This window comes from Trachurus trachurus (assembly GCF_905171665.1).
Source record: "Trachurus trachurus genome assembly, chromosome: 20".
Taxonomy (NCBI): domain Eukaryota; kingdom Metazoa; phylum Chordata; class Actinopteri; order Carangiformes; family Carangidae; genus Trachurus; species Trachurus trachurus.
Window position 1 is genome coordinate 18,312,118 of NC_139911.1, and position 11,875 is coordinate 18,323,992.

Here is an 11,875-nt window from a genome sequence, read left to right on the forward strand (position 1 = left end):
ACTTCAATCAAACTAACCACAAACTGTAGCTGTCAAATCATCACGGTGGAGTTGGAGTTGAAAATATGAATAAGTTAAATAGACTGTAAGTACCGTCGTGTCCACAATTGGATGTTTGTTTGTTTGTCAGTTTGATAACAGAAAAAATGTTCAACTGATTTCCAACAGATTTGCTAGAGTGGTGAGTCATGGGCCAGAGAGGAATCAAATTATTTAGTATGAAGTTTGATTTGTTTTCCTCCTGCTGTTTCCTTTGGATGGCAGAAATGACAGGAAACTGTAGCCATGAACACATCGTCCTCACAGATGATATTTATAGGCATTTTGGTGCCAAAAAAATATATCACTGTGCACTTTAAAATAGTTAATGCACATTAAATGTGACTATAAGTGATGCTACAATGTAACTGGTGTGTGACTGGAGGCTTTGTTGGGGGTCCTTCTTCCACTCGGATGCTTCTGTTGTCTGCCGTCACTGTGGTAATCCACTCCACAAGGTGTGACAATAGCTTCAAAACAACTTCTGTTTACTTGACACTTTTGTCACAAGTGGGTGAGAGTGTGGGTCCACACACCTGCCAGCATCCAACCTGCTGGTGGGCGGGGGCTACATGGTTAAACCAGCACCTGACATTCATGCTTCTCTGCTGCCATGTTGGCTTGTTCTCCGGTTCAAGCCACATTCAGGTTACAGCCAGAAGCTGGGATCTTTTTCTTTTTTCTGTTTTTTTTAACCTGTGGTGATGGTTGGTTTGATCTACAGTAAGTGATGGGCTGTGGGAGCGGCAAGGTGCTGCCCGAGGCATCCAAGAGGAGCTACGTAAGCGTGGTGCAATCACTTGTGGCCTTCAGCAAAGCACATGATGATGATGATGAGCCAAAGAAACCCCAGGAGAAGAGAAGGGGCCCGTGGTTTTCCACCAGTGTCAAGAATGGACAGCCGCCACCAAAGAGCCAGCAGCCGATACTCAGTGATGGACGACGACAGGACAGAGTGGCCAAGTATAAAGACAAGTTTGATCCAAGAGTGACAGCAAGGTAAAATTTTATTGTTAAGATTTAACTTATATACACAAGGTTTAAGTTGAAAACAGTATGGATTGTTTCAAATGACAATACTTGTCCAGAATTTTACAAAGCTATTTAGCCTGCTATAGTAAACTCTTCTCTGGAAGGGTTGTCAGGGAAGTACGGTGGAAACATCTCGAGTCTCTTTTTATTTTATTGTGAACACACACACACACACACAATAGCATTCACCTAAGTTAGTTAGCCTGCCTGCTACAGCTACACTACTCATGTTTTTTTGACTAGGTTTTTGACTAGGTTGTAAACCTGTAATGTAAACACAAACACAAAATCCAGAATTAACTAATAATATTATACAAATAATATTCATTTAACATTATTTCTTGTTCACAGTTCTAACAATCATTACTCACCGACAAGGCGTACTGGTCCTGACGATAACTCAAATGAGAAAGAAAAAAGAGACAAGGCAACTGCGCCCTGCGGCAAACCACACATGCTCCTCACACACAGTCTGGAGATTATGAAAAAAACGTAACATGTATCACTCGTAATAATATAGCAACAGTAACAGCTGCTGGAACGTTCTACAATACTTGAAAATATACATTCATAATATAGGTTTTTTCTGCAGTTAAAAGCCCCATATTGTGTCCAAGGCTTTTCTATTGTTTTCTGAGTGATTGGATAAAAATATGGCAAATTTCAGGTAGATACAACAAGTGGTGACATTACAAAGTTACAGAAGTTCTGATGGCTGGGAGTATTTCTCTGTGAGCTGAGTGAATATTAATGATTTCTTTATACAATATGGGACCAACGTCATGTAAATATTTGACTTTTTTCTGGTACCACATCAATGTGATTTTTTTTGTTTGTTTTTTATCATAAAAAAATGGAAATACATTCTGGTTTGATTCTACTTGATGTTGGTGGAGAGACCTGGTTTTGTCAAGTTTATGTAAAGAAAAAAAGAAAGAAAGAACAGAGAAAGAAAGAAATGATGAACTGTTAACACCTGATGTTATTTCAGCTTCTGTGAGCAGCTGCTTTTTAACAGCCATTCGAAAATAGATCATTTGCAACACAATGCGAGGTGATATGACTTATTAAGAGCCTTACTCATGGGAGCCTTCTTAATGTCAGCAGCTTTCTCATTCATGTCAGCCAACCACCAACCACCTTTATGCAGTGCACTTTATTAGCACTAAGAGCAGACATTCTTTTGAGGGGCCTTGTCAGGTGAAAACTCACAATTACACCGAGGATCACGTCTCCCTCCACATCTGATTAGTCACAGCTCATGTGAGGTGTTGCAATATTCATGTGTACATCAGAATCATTGTGTATATGGATTTGCCTGGCCGACTCTGCTGCAGGAGCCCAAACAGCATACAGATAACCTCCAATACATCGTGGCTGGGGCTGCAGACAGAGACAAGAGTGCTTTACAACAGTGTATCATGGGATAGTTATGCCATAATGAGTCATCTTTCCCCTTCTGCCCTGTCAGATACGACATCAAGGCTCTGATCGGTCGTGGCAGCTTCAGCCGCGTCGTGCGCGTGGAGCACAGGGCGACTCGCCAGCCCTTCGCCATAAAAATGATGGAGGTAGAGGCCCCAGAGGGCCGTGAGGTGTGTGCGTCAGAGCTGGCGGTGCTGCGGCGGGTGAGCCATGCTAATGTGATTCAGCTGATCGAGGTGTTTCAGTTTCCGCAGCGGGTTTACATGGTGCTGGAACTGGCGACAGGTGGGGAGCTGTTGGACCGTGTCGTCAGCAGGGGCCACTTCACAGAGCGGGACGCCACCCAGGCCTTACGGATGGCACTGGCCGGAGTGGGATACCTGCACAATCTAGGCATCGCCCACAGGGATTTAAAGCCTGAGAACCTGCTGTACTACCACCCCGGAGCAGACTCCAGGCTGCTGGTGACTGATTTTGGATTGGCCACTTTTGCTGGTACAGGAGTTTCAGACACGGACATGGACAGCAGGGGAGATGGAACCTCTTGGACACTGAGGACCACCTGTGGAACACCTGAGTACATGGCACCTGAGGTGTTGCTGAGAAAACCCTACACCTGTGCGGTGGACATGTGGGCCCTGGGGGTGATCACTTACATCGTGCTGAGCGGATCTATGCCCTTTGAGGACGACAGTCGCACACGGCTCTACAGATCTATAGTGAGAGGAAAGTACAACTTCCATGGAGACGTAAGTTTACTGGGCTTTGCATGCATATTGGAGTTTAACTGTGTATATAGTGAATATTTATGGTAGCAAAGGGAAGCTCTAGACCATGTTATTAGAATCGCTTACACAATATATGCACCGATTCAGCACCTCAGGATTAATATGGAGTGCCAGCATTAGTGGACTCTATACATTCTACTGTATGTACCAAGGCTGACACTAACTAAGTGTGTAGAGATCATGGTGATGTATGGGCACGTACGCATTCAGCCAGTGAAACAACTCAATGGCAATGCAGGGCAAATGTATTTATAAAGCACCCTTCATACACAAAGACAAGACAAAGTGCTTTACAATGAGAATGAGAACAATACATTTACAATTAGAAACCAATAGAAGCAGCAAACAGAGTAAGTGCTAATTAAAAGCGATGCTGAACAGTTATGTTTTGAGCTTGGGCTTTGAAGTAATAGCAGCATAGACTGTAAAGGAGGTTTCACAGTGTTGGGTTTTAAATGTAGGCACCAAGGCTGAGCCAGCCGGCCTGAGAGGTCTGAAGGATTTGTAGTGGGTCAGGAGGTCTGAAGTATCTTGGGGCTACACCATTGAGTGGTTTGTGGACAAGTAATAGAATTTCAAAGTTGATCCTCTTGAGAAACTTGAGAAGCCAGTGTAGTGATCTGAGGACAATGGACGGAGCCAGGGAACCATGGAATTTTCAGGTGCAGGTTTGCTAACTTGGAAAAATTTAAAGGTCCCACATCGTGTAAAGGTAGATTTCCATGTCTTATTTGATTTATGAGCTGTCAGGACTTCTGTAATTATGTGATGCCGAACAGAATTTGGTTTCACCGAGTGTTTACTAGAAATTTACTATAGTTTTACTGAATCACTTTGAAGACACTCAGCCAATCAGAAAGAGAGGCTCAGATTCCCTCATCTGATTGGCTCAGCAACCTTAAGTGAGAGAAGTAGACTACACGTCTTATGGATCCACATGTCATAAAACATACTGTAATACTATATCATTCTATATTATAGGATAATAGAAGAGAAGAAAATTTCACTTACATTTTAATTTGAAATCATATCAGTTTCATACTAATGTTTTTTTTTTCAGTGGCTAGTGCTTGAATCCACACTAAACAAAAATGTAAACTATGGGATCTTTAGATTTATAAAGGCCAGTTTTTACCTACATTAATTTTTCTCATTTTTCTCTTTTTTATAATTTTCTTCGTCTGATCTGGAATCTGTCACAAGCATTCAGGGTCGTCCTTGTGTTTATTGAGTTGACGATCACAAAAAGTCAAAATATGTCTGTGTGTAAAACCCTGAACTCCAGCTCCTGCAGCAGACGTGCGTTATGTTCTCCGATAGAAAGGTGGAAGTTGTCATTCTCTTAATGCCCACAGATGCTGGTGCATAATGCAGACTTGACCTCTGCTTCTTTGACAGTCTCCGCTCGTCACAACTCCCACCGCTGTGCCGTCTGTCATGCAGCCTGAGTGGAAACTTTCTGTCTTACGTGCTGGATGCTAACCAGAAGCTAGGGAGCAACGCCTGAAAAGTTGGCTGTAGCTATCTGGCCTGGCTGACAGTTAACCCAGTGAATGAAACAGTTTTAAGTGGAACTCCTGTCTTCCATTTCCATTTTGACATCCCTCCCACCCACCTCCCACAGTGCAGTCTGAGTCAATTGTGTACCGTGTGCAGTGCATGCTTAGGAATTATCACATCCGCTCACATATGGCTGCTGCGTCTCCTCGCTGCACAGGAGTGATTCACACCTTAATCATTATTAAAACTACCAGGAATAGCTCCATTATTCTCCCCCTGCTGAGTATAAATAGAATTCAACAAGGTAACAAGGTTGATTTTTTTTTTTATTCCTTACTCTAACATTGTAGAGCACATGAAGGGATATGCAAAAAGTTTGTTTTGGTGTGTCGAGTTTCCGCTTGGCTTGGCTCTTTGAGAATGCTCCGAAATGGGAGGAAAGAGGTCCTTGCGTGTTTTTTTCCCCCCCTGTCACACGTCTGAAGTGGATATTTTTAACAGCCTATTCTGTGGAGCTCAGTGGCGAGTTTGGGCTTGTTCTTTCACGCTGATTACACCCAAGGCTGGATTATTCACTGGGCTTTAAGCCTGGCCCATTTCTCAGGGATGCAGTTTGACATTTTAGTCTGGCATACAAGAGGCTCCCTTACATAGGCCCTGGACTATTATCCCTGTGTTTACCGCTGCACTGACCACCAACCCAACAATAGTGCAAAAATCCTTCTAGACTTTATGCAAGGGCTTATTTAACGTTTTTTTTTTTTCACGGTGGCTTTCGACACAGCCCATATGTAGGCCACACGCTGGTGGAGAAAAATCCTCGGGAATAAACACACAGTCTTGCATCCCAGCGAGATACAGTAAAGACATCAATCTGTAAATTCACATGACAATATGAAGACATCATACATGGCTGAGTAGCGGTCCAGAGGCTTGATGGATTGGCCATCAATCACATTTGTGCGATGACAAGACACTTATTCTCTGTCATGTGCAAGTATCCACCCCCTCCAGTAGACTGACAGCCCTGTTATACACGTACACACAAACACACACACACACATAGACACTGTGGTGGTGGTAATAATGCTGTAATGTGTGACAAAGGCTCACAAGTATCCACAAAGTATTCTCGGCCACCACAAGGGTTCTTCATGGCATTCAGGAGGGTGCTTCTCTGCGGGACCAGAACACTTTCAACAGCCCGAGCAATTCCCTCAACATATTAAACTCAACTTGAAGAGTTTCATTTGAAATGAGCTGTCCAGCAATTGGAACAGAGTGACACGGGAGCGCGTACACAATGCCTTTTACACCGAATGGTAATAACGCTGCCACTGCGTCCTCTGTGATTTAAAGCAGCAGATCCACCGATCGTTATTACTGCAAAGGTAAAAAAAAAAAAAATCTCAAGAAGCAGGTTTGGCAGCAGAAACTGAGGAGGGAGGGATGTATTTTTTACTGAAGATGTCACCAGCGGCTCGACTGGATGTCAATAGAATACAGCAGAATATAGATGATGATAGTTACATGGGTGTAATCGGGGCCAAGACAGCCACAAAAATGGTTCTGAAATGGATACTGAAATGGACAATAGGAAAGTAATTCATTATTAATAATGACCATCTATATTCATATTGAATTTTCTCAATATAGCTTCATTATCTAGTGTTGCTGATCCTTGTAAGGTTCTGACTCTCTTCGGTTTTGACTACGCAGTCAGCCAACAGAAAAACACACATCCACGTTGATTTGAAATGGAGAAGTTATTATATCTAACAAGGTGCCATCACCCTGTTCAATATGTCACACAACCAGACTACAGCCTGCACAATTGCTCTCATCAGAGCCTGTGTACAGACCGTATTGATCTGTAACTGACGCTCCAAACGCATCCTGTCTTTTTTTTTTTTTTTTTAGCTGTTATTGTTTTTTTGGGCCCCAATTTGCAGGATTGGTTTTGTTAAATGGGAGGCAAATGTGTCTGCCGCTGGAATCGAACCCACAGTGCCAACCACTGAGCCACAGTATCACCATAACAAACGCAAGCAGTTTGACGTCATAAATGTGGTTTATTCTAGTTCAGCATAACAAGCACCTATGATGAGACTAATAGGTAAACAGAGGTGATAATGGTGAAATATGAATATCATATTATATATACTTTTTCTCAGCTTTCAGATTCTCATTTGGCAGACTTAATAAATTGCTTTTCCTATTCATAAATAAGGCTCTGCATGTCCCTTATATACCTATGAAGAGTTATGTAATTCGTCATTAACAGCAGACTGCAGGATTTTGCCACTGGAAGAAATGGAAATAAGCAAAATGTGATGAAAAAAGGGGGATTAACTTCAGGTGCTATCATTCCTCCAGATGGACGTGTAAAGATGTTTCTCTTGCTCTCATACACGATGCAAATGAATTCACATGGGCTGCAATTACCAACATTCCTCTAAAAGTATCAGTAACCTTTTGTGTTTATTGGAACTCAATGGGGACATGTGTATGTAAATGTGTGTGTGGATGAGGGTGGGCTTGGTGTTTCCAAAGTAAAATGGAGGTGAGACTCACTCAAGAATGCAAACAGCCACCAGCACCTGCCCACGAGCTGGGTCCCTCTGTGGCTCCTGCTTCCTCTGCCCCTCCCCTACTACTACTAACCCTTGCAACACACACACACACACAGGTGCAACAGTCCTTGGCCTGAAGACCTGTAGTGCAGACTCACACTGATGCGTTTACTCACCAGTGGGAGGGAAGAAGGGGAGTCGGTGGGAAAGGGGAAGGGAGGGGGGTTGAGTGGGGAGTCAGGGATGGATGGCAAGGTGGAGGAGGTCGGTGAGGAGCGAAAAAGGAGGGAGGGAGGGAGGGAGGGAGGGAGGGGGGAAGAACGGGTGTAGCCTTGGGGAATTTTCGCACCTTATCACTCAATCCGTTCGCTGCATGTAGGACGGAGCGTGTCCCTCGCACGGAATCAGGACATCTCATCTGATGTGTGTGAGTGTATAAGTGGATTTCAGCATAGGTGTGTGTGTAAGTGTGCGTGTGTGTGTGTGTGAGAGAGCTCCAGTCATGGCAGTCTTTTGTATGTAAAGCACAAATCCTTGCATTAGTTCAGGCCAGACAGCAGCCTGCTTACCTCCTCTGCATTCTGCTGCTGTGTTAGTGAAGCCGCTCTTTCCCTGACCCAACCCCAAAACATCTGCATCTTTCAGCAGCAGCAGCAGCAGCAGCAGCAGCAGCAGGAGGAGTAGGAGTAGGAGCAGCAGCAGAGCACCCTGGGTAACGGTTAGTCCAGTGTGCCCCCTAGTGAGCAGCAGGTGAAACACAAACCCAGCCTCCACATGGCCACAGTGTATTGTACATGACAGTCCAATCTCTCCCGCATCCGGGTATCGATATTGTGATTACTGTGACTTTCACCAGAATCAGCGACAGCCCCGTCCCCATCCAACCCCCACCCTCCCCGTCCTGCCCCCACCCCTCTCATTTAGACTCATTATGATGGGGCATGTTTAAACTTTAAGCTTTCACGCTGCCAGGTGAATCAGATCAGGAGTGAACAGCGAGGCGCGGAGCAGTTCATTACTCAGACGTGGGGTTATCCTCGTGATCGCATTAATCCAACCTTCTAGCGTTTTCCTCATTTGCTGCAATTAGGGCTTTGTCAGGTAAAGATGTAGCGCGCCGCAAACAGAGTCGGCGGAGCTTCTCATTCACTCTAACAAGATGTTGCTCAATAAGCCAAGCCCTGTAGGTTTCTCCACTGCTTATGCCACACCACTTGTCTCCCACTCCCTCCTCTTCCTCCTCCCCTCCGAGCTCCAACTCCTCTCTCTTCACCCTCCCTCCCTTTTTTCCCCTCTTTGGCTTGCTCTCTGCTCAACAGTGATGTATAACACCGGCATCTTCCAAACCCAATAAAGCCTTTGTGTATTTTGACGCGAGGAAGATAAACTTCCTGCTGGTGGCTCGATTCCAGGTTGACAACACAGTTACGTCTCTTCTACTTTAGAAGTTGAAACCATGGAGGGAGGGAACTTTTACCACCTCTCAGAAGATGTTTTTCTGCACCCTTGCCTCACAGGGAAGAAAAAGCTCCTCCATCCTTCCTATGTAGCCCGTGTGTGCCACATGTTCCCATCATTTCAAGATGAAGGACAAAAAAGGAAAACGCTATAGCCACGGCTGCTGCTGCTTCTGCTGTCACCGCCGAGAGTGTATGGAAATAAGAAGCCTCGCAGAATCACCAGCACCACCAGTGGCGGATGAAGAGGAAAGTCAGACTTGTTAGTCGTGGGAGCTCAATCAAACACTCCCTCTCCTTCCCAGGGAAACCGAGTGTCACTCTGCCTGCCTCTCAGGTGTGAAATAACACAATGAGAAGAAAGTTTGAGTGAGAAGCATTTTTTATGGCTCGTTCGGCACTCTCCCACCACCACAACCACCCACCACCCCTCTACTCCTTCCCCGCGCCGAGCCCGCGCGCCGCACACTCCTCTCCAGTCAGTGCACTGTGAGAATAAGAGAGTCCCTGCTTCTTTTGAATTCCTCTCACCGGCAACAGTCTCGCGATTGTCAATTTCATGCTTGATTAATTGTCATTACTCGTCGAGAGACAAAAAAAAAAAGAAAAGGAGGGTAGAGGGGGGTAGAGACCGAAATGCATTTCAGGATTAAAATGGAGAGCGAGACCTCCCTAAAGAGTGAGATGTAGTCGGCGCGAGGTTGAGCGGAGAATGAGAGAATTTTGCACACTCAGATTTTACTGTATTTAGCTTTTTGTTCCCGGCAGCCAGACCTGGCGTGTGGAGTATATACGGAGTATCTGAGCTAATTGTCGAGCGGCTGCCGCAACACCTTTGTGCATCTTAAGACAATAACGCGAGATAGAAGCGATTAAGGAGGCCGACTCTGAATTATGTGCATCATTACCTGGCTTCATTCAAACAATCCCCAGGTAATCACGGCGGAGAGAGTGAAAACATGTTTGCGTTTTGACACTGATGATAACAGTTGTTGGGCTGGGCCGTCCTTTTAACCTGATGTTTGATCCAGCATCAGTATCAGTAATACTTCGCTTGAAAATAAGATGGAAGCACAAAGGTCGCTAATTTCCTGAGGCGGCCTTCTGCGCTGTTGTCTCCGTGACAAAGAAGCCAAAAGCCGCGATGAATAATTTAACGATACTGAATTATGATAAGAATTCAGACATCTTCTCTCTCGCTGCAAAAAGATGGCATGGCAAATTTCAAAGCATCCTTGAATGTCAGCTCGGGTCACGACGACTTAGGGAATAATTTTGCTATTTTGAATTGACAAAGAGCAAAACATCCCAATGAGGCTCATCTGTGGTGCTTTTATTGTGAAGCTAATGCCAGCTAAGAATAAACACGCGCCCAAATCCCACACATACAGCCCGGGCTGTCCTACCTCCCAGGCTTCGCATTCATTCAGCCAAGACTGCTGCTTCCCTTCCCTTTGCCCAGTGACATTTAGCTTTCCTTTGTGTTTAGTTCTGCTTGTTAGGCCTGCAGAGCACAGGGATCATAGTTTTATTGCTGTGTAAGAATGAAATCTTGCATCCCACTTTGAAGAGGCTTCGAGTCTTTGCAGGCGGCTCGTTTTGATAGTACACCTAGCTGGAACTTTTAAAGGAATGTGGGTTTTCACAGTGTGTGTGTGAATGAACTGACATCTTCTGGTGTGAGAGTTTTTACATTCACACTGATGGCATCACTCTGCTCTGCTTCTTCCACTCACACAGCCTTGGCCCTCAGTGTCCAACCTGGCAAAGGACTTCATCCAGCGCCTGCTGGCGTCGGATTCGGCCGCCCGCCTGACCGCCGACCAAGCCATCCGTCACTCCTGGGTGGTCACCATGGCAGCCGGCTCTTCCGTCAAGAACCTCCATCGATCCATTTCCCAGAACCTGCGTCAGAGGGCGTCGTGCAGCTCCTCCCGGTGCGCGAGCAGTACCGCGTGCTCCGGTGACGGCAGCAGCGCGGGCCGTGGGAAGATAATAATGTCATTGGAAAAAAAATAAAAACTGGAGCGGCATCAGGGCAGAGCATCTGGACTGATTCAGCCTCAGAGAGCCATACAACATCCAGCCAGAAGGCTCCAGGAGCATCAGCGCCATCCAGCTGAAGCATCCGATTTGTGGGAAGTATAATGAAGGGATGGGACCAGCTGCCCCAGCTCAGAGTGTGTGGCTTCACAAACCTCACAGCTTCAAACATGGAGCCAAAAAGCCTGGGACAGGTGTTTTGACAAAAAATAAAAAAAAGTTTCCTCTCCTCCCTGGACTTCAGTCAGCCTTCTCTAATAACCCAGACACCCCTCAAGGCGAGGTTCCACCTTCCATTAGTTTCTGGTGGACGAGTTAAGCTGCTAGTGAATATCCTTCAGTTTCGTGATCCAGGCTCGCACTCAGACAGCACTGTCCACCTCCACAAGGTCTTTAGCCTCTGGTTATTCATACAGCTCAGACTAATGGGTTCAGGGTCTCATCTAGATCATTATGAGTCACCACATTACCTGCCTGTGAAGATGTTCATTCCAAAAACTGAGAAATTCATCATTTGAGGAATGGGAGCTAATCTTAGCAAGGATGATATGAAAGTAGAAGAAAAACCCGCTCCGTCTTCTTTCATCTTTTCCCCCCTCTTTCTTTTAAAATAGAGTCTGCACCCCCATCACCAAACAGCAGGAAGATTTAGTTTCTTAGGAAGCAAGTACGTCCCAGTCTTTCCTTTTGTTGTCACTCCTCCCACATGGCAGCACCCACAGTCCTGAGCAACCACTGACTGCACAATCCAGATATTTGGTGACAGGCCTCCATCAAGTTAAAATGAGGTTCTGGGTATAAACAGCTCTTTGCTCTCCCCCAAACATTATGTAAGCTGTAAACAACAGCTTTTTTCAAAATAACCCTTTTTGCTCCGGTGAGAAGTTTTGAATTAAAACTGTAGCCTAGTGTGCAACACAAAGGGAGGAAAGGTATTGGGGGAGGGGCAAGTAGGATGCAAAACATCATTACCAGCGAAGTTCAGTCTGGTTAAGTAACATCACTCGTGATGTGTTGT

The 11,875-nt window shown here is 45.2% G+C and overlaps 1 pseudogene across 1 annotated transcript; it reads left to right on the forward strand.

Moving 5' to 3' along the window:
- The first annotated feature begins 769 nt into the window (after positions 1 to 769).
- On the forward strand, positions 770 to 10,937 carry LOC311003519 (serine/threonine-protein kinase H1-like; annotated as a pseudogene). Its single transcript has 3 exons — positions 770 to 1,038; positions 2,543 to 3,245; positions 10,555 to 10,937. The product of its transcript is annotated as a serine/threonine-protein kinase H1-like (transcript).
- The last annotated feature ends 938 nt before the right edge of the window (positions 10,938 to 11,875 follow it).